This window comes from Anolis carolinensis, unplaced genomic scaffold, assembly GCF_035594765.1.
Source record: "Anolis carolinensis isolate JA03-04 unplaced genomic scaffold, rAnoCar3.1.pri scaffold_12, whole genome shotgun sequence".
Classification (NCBI taxonomy): Eukaryota; Metazoa; Chordata; class Lepidosauria; order Squamata; family Dactyloidae; genus Anolis; species Anolis carolinensis.
In genome coordinates, this window is record NW_026943823.1 from 7,719,413 (window position 1) to 7,725,316 (window position 5,904).

Here is a 5,904-nt window from a genome sequence, read left to right on the forward strand (position 1 = left end):
AAGGGAAACGGATGCGGCTGAGGAGCAGAGGGAGATAGAGAGGGGGCGCGCCACTGCCCCCTGCCGGCTGGAGGGAAAGTGCAGAATTGATTTCTAGTGTCAGAAGCAAATTCCTTCCCAGGGGATTCTCAGAAGGCACCAGTTTTGGACAGCAGTGGCTCCCTAAGTGACCCATGTAAGCTGGAATCAGGTGTCAACAGGGATGTTTCATTGCCCCAACCTTGTTTCCCTTGTTTACTTATTTATTTATTGGAATTTTTATTATAATGTGTCTGTTACTGTCATTTTATACTTTTGATATTAATGAACAACAACAACAACAATTCTTTATTGATTAGTCACTTTTGACCATATTAAAACATGTAAAACATACAATACGAACACACTTACGCATACATACAATAAAACCATGTAAAGATACAAAACATCCCGACCTGCGGCCTAATAACCCACTGATATTAATGAAGAAATTGTGGCATTGGATATTTGCTGTTTATATGTGTGTTAACCGCCCTGAGTCCCTCTAGAGAGAGAGGGCGATCTAGAAATGAAGTTTTATTATTATTATTATTATTATTATTCCATCTTCATCGCTATGATACTTCATCTTGTTGATGGGAAGCTTCCCACCAGAGTAGAAATCATATATCGGACAGATGGCAAGCTTTAACCTCAGCAGACTGAAAGCCAAAACCAAGGTCCCAACAACATCTGTTATAGATGATAACAGATGCTATATACCTTATCATCGGCATATATAGATGATATATATGCTGATGATAACATAGTCCGTGTGTGACGGCGCGAGTGGCGCCATCTATATGTCAAACTGTAAGTTGCAAGATTTGAATGGTTGTATCATGCCTGATTTTGCCTTTACCCTGTAAATGTAGTTGGATTGGTTATTTATATCTGTCAATCAATGTTGTTTGCACCAGTTATATTGCTTCCTCAGCTCAATTGTTTGACTCCACCTCTTCCTGGAGTAGGACAGTGTTTCCTTTTTCATTCCACCATCAAGTTCTCTACCAGATGGACGTGAGAGAGAGACTTGGCTCTAAAAGCCCTTGATTAAGTTACCTCTCAGCACCAATTCTGAGGTTCGCACACTTGAGACTTACGCTTCATGTTCAGGGCCAACCTGAACGACGTTGAGGAGTCTCAAGCGCCTTCAAATCAGCCCTTTGGCAACAGAGGAAGACTCCGTGTCTTCAAACATAGGCCATTTGGACTGAGGCTGAGGATTGCTCCGGCATTCACAGCCATTGAGAAAGAGGGACATGGAAAAGCTTCTCAGCTACAGAGCTCCTTGGACTCAAGACAACCAGAGACTGTAATGTATATTTTCCTTTACCCCTTTGAAACTTCCAGCTTATTGTCTTAAAGGGATAACCTTTTGAAACAATAAAACCAGTTTTGAGTTATCTACAGCGTTTTGGTCCTTGGGAGTTCCAGTTTCCCTAAAGGAGGGCAAGAAGCAATCCCCTGGGGAAAGATGTCATGTCCATGCCTCTTTCGCTAAGAGTTATAGACCCAGGCGCGATGGCACACCGTGCGCATTCAGAAAAAGACCCCCAAGCCACTCTAAACACCATTGCCGGAGCATAGGAGAAGCTTGGCCTCTCATTGAACATCGAGAAAACCAAACAGGCACCAGACAATTCCTCTGCAAGGCCAGAAATACAGCTTAATGGTGTAACGTTAGCAAACATTGACCATTTCCGCTCCCTTGGCAGCCACCTCTCCACAAAAGTCAACTTTGACTGAAATACAACACCGCCTGAGCTATGCAAGTTCAGCATTTTTCCGAATGAAGGAGAGATTGTTTGAGGATCGGGATATACGTAGGAAGACCAAGGTACTTGTTTATAATTCAATTGTCCTCTCAACCCTGTTATTATTTATTTATTCATTTATTTACAATACTTTTACCCCACCTTTCCCACCCTGGAGGTGACTTCACAGTGTGGCAATAATTCAATGCTTTTTAAAAACAATGCAAAATAGTCATTGAAAAAATAATAATAAACATTAGAATACAATTGTTATAAGCCTGCGAAACGTTGACCGTCTACAGACGTCACACTCAATTCCTGGAGCAATTCCCCCAGTGTTGCCTCCAGAAAATCCTGCAAATCTCTTGGGAAAACATGCAGACAAATGTCAGTGTGCTGGAAGAAGCAAAGACTACTAGCACTGAAGCTATGCTCCTTTGCCATCAACTCCGCTGGACTGAATGCCACGTTGTCCGAATTCCTGATCACCGTCTCCGAAAGCAGTTACTCTACTCCCAACTCAAGAACGGAAAATGGAATGTTGATGGACAGGAAAAAAGATTTAATGATGGACTTAAAGCTAACCTTAAAATCTGTGACATAGATACCGAGAACTTGGAAACCCTGGCCCTTGAGCGCTCTAATTGGAGGTCAGCTGTGACCAGCAGTGCTGTGGAATTTGAAGAGGCATGAATGGAGGACAAAAGGGAGAAACGTGCCAAGAGGAAGGTGTGCCAAACCAACCGTGACCGGGACCACCTTATTTATTTATTTTATTTATTTACAGTATTTATATTCCGCCCTTCTCACCCCAAAGGGGACTCAGGGCAGATTACATTATATACATATAGGGCAAACATTCAATGCCCATATACACATAGAACCGAGACAGAGACAGACACAGAGGCAATTTAACCTTCTCCTGAGGGGAAGTTCGATTCTGGCCACAGGGGGGAGCAGCTGCTTCAATTGTCCACTGCGACGGCACTTCCTCATTCCAACGTCGTAAATTAGTTAAATTTGCCTCCCCACTTTATAAGTGGTATCTTATTTCCTACTTGATAGATGCAACTATCTTTCGGGTTGCTAGGTCAGCAACGAGCAGGGGCTATTTTTTATTTTTATTTTTTTAATTGACGGGTGCTCACCCCGCCACGGGCTGGCCTCGAACTCATGACCTCATGGTCAGAGTGATTTATTGCAGCAGGCTGCTCACCAGCCTGCGCCACAGCCCGGCTTCCACCTGGAAACTGGTGTCCTCATTGTGGAAGAACATGCGGGTCAAGAATAGGGCTCCACAGTCACCTATGTATCCACCACATATGGAAGGCCATCATACTCGGAAAATGAGCGATCAGCTAAGTAAGAAAGTAAGTAGAAGGGCCTTGAGACGGTATTCTCAGCCACTCCTTCCACTTGCATTTTTCTTTAAAATGAAACCGCGGGAATGATCACAGACATCTCAACATTATGCAACATTTCAGACCATCTTTCTGTGCTCATCACATTCTCTGCCACAAAGCTCAGGATCATTCGATGCTGACGGAGTGGGACCTTGGCTTGCATGCAAAGGCACGTCTGTCATGCCAGAGTAGCAACGGTTTCTTCTTTTGCCGCCTTTAAACTTTCCAGGAGATGCAATGTATGCCTGGCGAATCCTCCAGAGACGGCTGCCAGGGTTAACATTTTTAATTTCCTGTTTAATTAGAGCTGGTGATGGGTAAACCGGGCGCTCTATCACCATTGGCGGCATGTGCTGTAAATTTCGGCTTCATCTCCTCGCTCGAATGACCCTGGAGATTACAACGGAATGAATATGAATGAAGTTACTTTATATTTCATCAAGGAGAGAAGCTATCTCTCAAACCGGCGCTGCTCAGAGTTTGTTCCTTTGCCCAGAGTTGGCCTCTCTTGAAACCCTTGTGCATTGAAGATGTTTCCAGGGGATTTTGCACCCAAACGTGGTTGACTTTGCCGTTCTCTTGTGACCCAAGAAGAGTGCATGTATTATGTGGCTACAACCGTCCATTGTGGATAAAGATCCATAAGAGAAAATTGACATGTTTGCTGTGAGCGAGTCCTTGAGTCCACCTATAACAGCTGCTGGAGGGAAACCATACAATGGATGGAGAAAGTACGGTCCTTTAGAACTACAAATCGCGGTCCTTTAGAACTACAAATCCCATGTGCCCAATCCAGCCTTCCCAGTGAAAAGGGATGATGAGAACTGGACTGCAAAAGCTACACTTTTCCTATCCTTGGACTAGAGAAACTTGACTATCTCAACAAGTCAGAAAAGTCTGCCATAAACAAAAAGCACAGATATCATCTACTGCAATGTTAAGAATTTAGGCTCGGTGAGAATGATCTTTCCGAGGTTCTTACTTTTCTGACTCTTGGCTTTTAAAATTTAGTAGGCAGAGCTGCCTGTGGATGCTGTGAAATGACATTCCTGAAGGACAAGTGATAACATTGGGACTTAGGCCCTTTCTACCCTCCCATATAAAATCCAGATTATCTGCTTTGAACTGGATTATGGGGCCGTGGTGGCACAATAATGGACTAAACCCTTGTGCTGCTAAACTGCTGACCTGAAGGTTGGGTGAGAGGGGGTGAGCTCCCGTCTGTCAGCCCTAGTTCCTGCCAACCTAGCAGTTCGAAAACATGTGAGTAGATAAATAGGTACTGCTTCAGCGGAAAAAGTCAAAGAGACGCTCCAAGCAATCTTGCTGGCCACGTGACCGGGAGGTGAAAACAGAGGCTCCTCGTCTTGAAAATGGAGAAAAACACCTCCCAGAACCAGAGATGAGCACCAGAAATGAAAGGAGAAGCCTTGCCTTTGTGCTTGTGTATGTCTCATGGGATTGCAAAGACACTGAATGTTTGCCTATGTATGTAAATGCTATAATTTGCTCTGAATCCCTTAGGGGAGAAGGGTGAAATATAAAGTGTATTATTATTATTTATTATGACACAGCAAACAAGATAGATATGCTGGATTTCGTATCACAAAATCACAAGTCAAACACTTCCCAAGTGTCTAGGACTGTGTGATGTATTTTCGGATGATGCGCGCAGATCCCAGCAGGGTGGCCTTTTGCAGTTGGCAGATCGTAATTTTGTCAATGTCTATTGTTTCCAAATGGCGGCTGAGATCTTTTGGCACGGCACCCACTGGGACCACCTGCACTGGTTTCTGCCAGAGTCTTTGAAGTTCAATATTGAGGTCCTGATAGCGGCTGAGTTTTTCCTGTTGTTTTTCGTCAATGCGACTGTCACCTGGGATGGCAACATCAATAATCCAAACCTTTTTCTTTTCCACAACTGTGATGTCTGGTGTGTTGTGTTCCAGAACTTTGTCAGTCTGGATTCGGAAGTCCCACAGTATCTTTGCATGCTCATTTTCCAATACTTTTGCAGGTTTGTGATCCCACCAGTTCTTTACTGCTGGAAGGTGGTACTTGAGGCCACATAGTTGTGCCTCTGTTTGTAGTCTGTCTGTGTGATTTTTTTACAGCAGCTGAGGATATGATCAATGGTTTCGTCAGCTTCCTTGTACAGTCTGCATTTTGGGTCATCAGCTGATTTTTCGATCTTGGCCTTAATTGCCTTTGTGCTGATGTCTTGCTCCTGGGCTGCAAGGATCAGGCCTTCTGCCTCCTTCTTCAGGGTCCCAATTCATGAGCCAGAGCCAGGTCTTCTCCTTGTCAGCTTTTCCTTCAATTTTGTCAAGGAACTTTCCAGGCAATATTTTGTTCTGCCAGCTGTGAACTCTAGTTTGTAGTGCGGTTTTCTTGTACTGGTTTTTTTGTCTGCTGTGCTTTGAGGAGTTTCTGATTTTTTACTTCAATCAGAGCAGGTTCTTCACTTTGCTTTACATATTCTGCCAGTATTATTATTACTACTACTACTACTACTACTACTACTACTATGTGGCAGTGCAGACTTATATAATCCAGTTCAAAGCCGGAAAAGAAAGGAGAAGCCTTGCCTTTGTTTGTGCTTGTGTGTCTCATGTGATTGTAAAGGCACTGGATGTTTGCCTATGTATGTAAATGCTATAATTTGCTCTGAATCCCTTAGGGGAGAAGGGTAGAATATAAAGTGTATTATTATTATTATTATTATT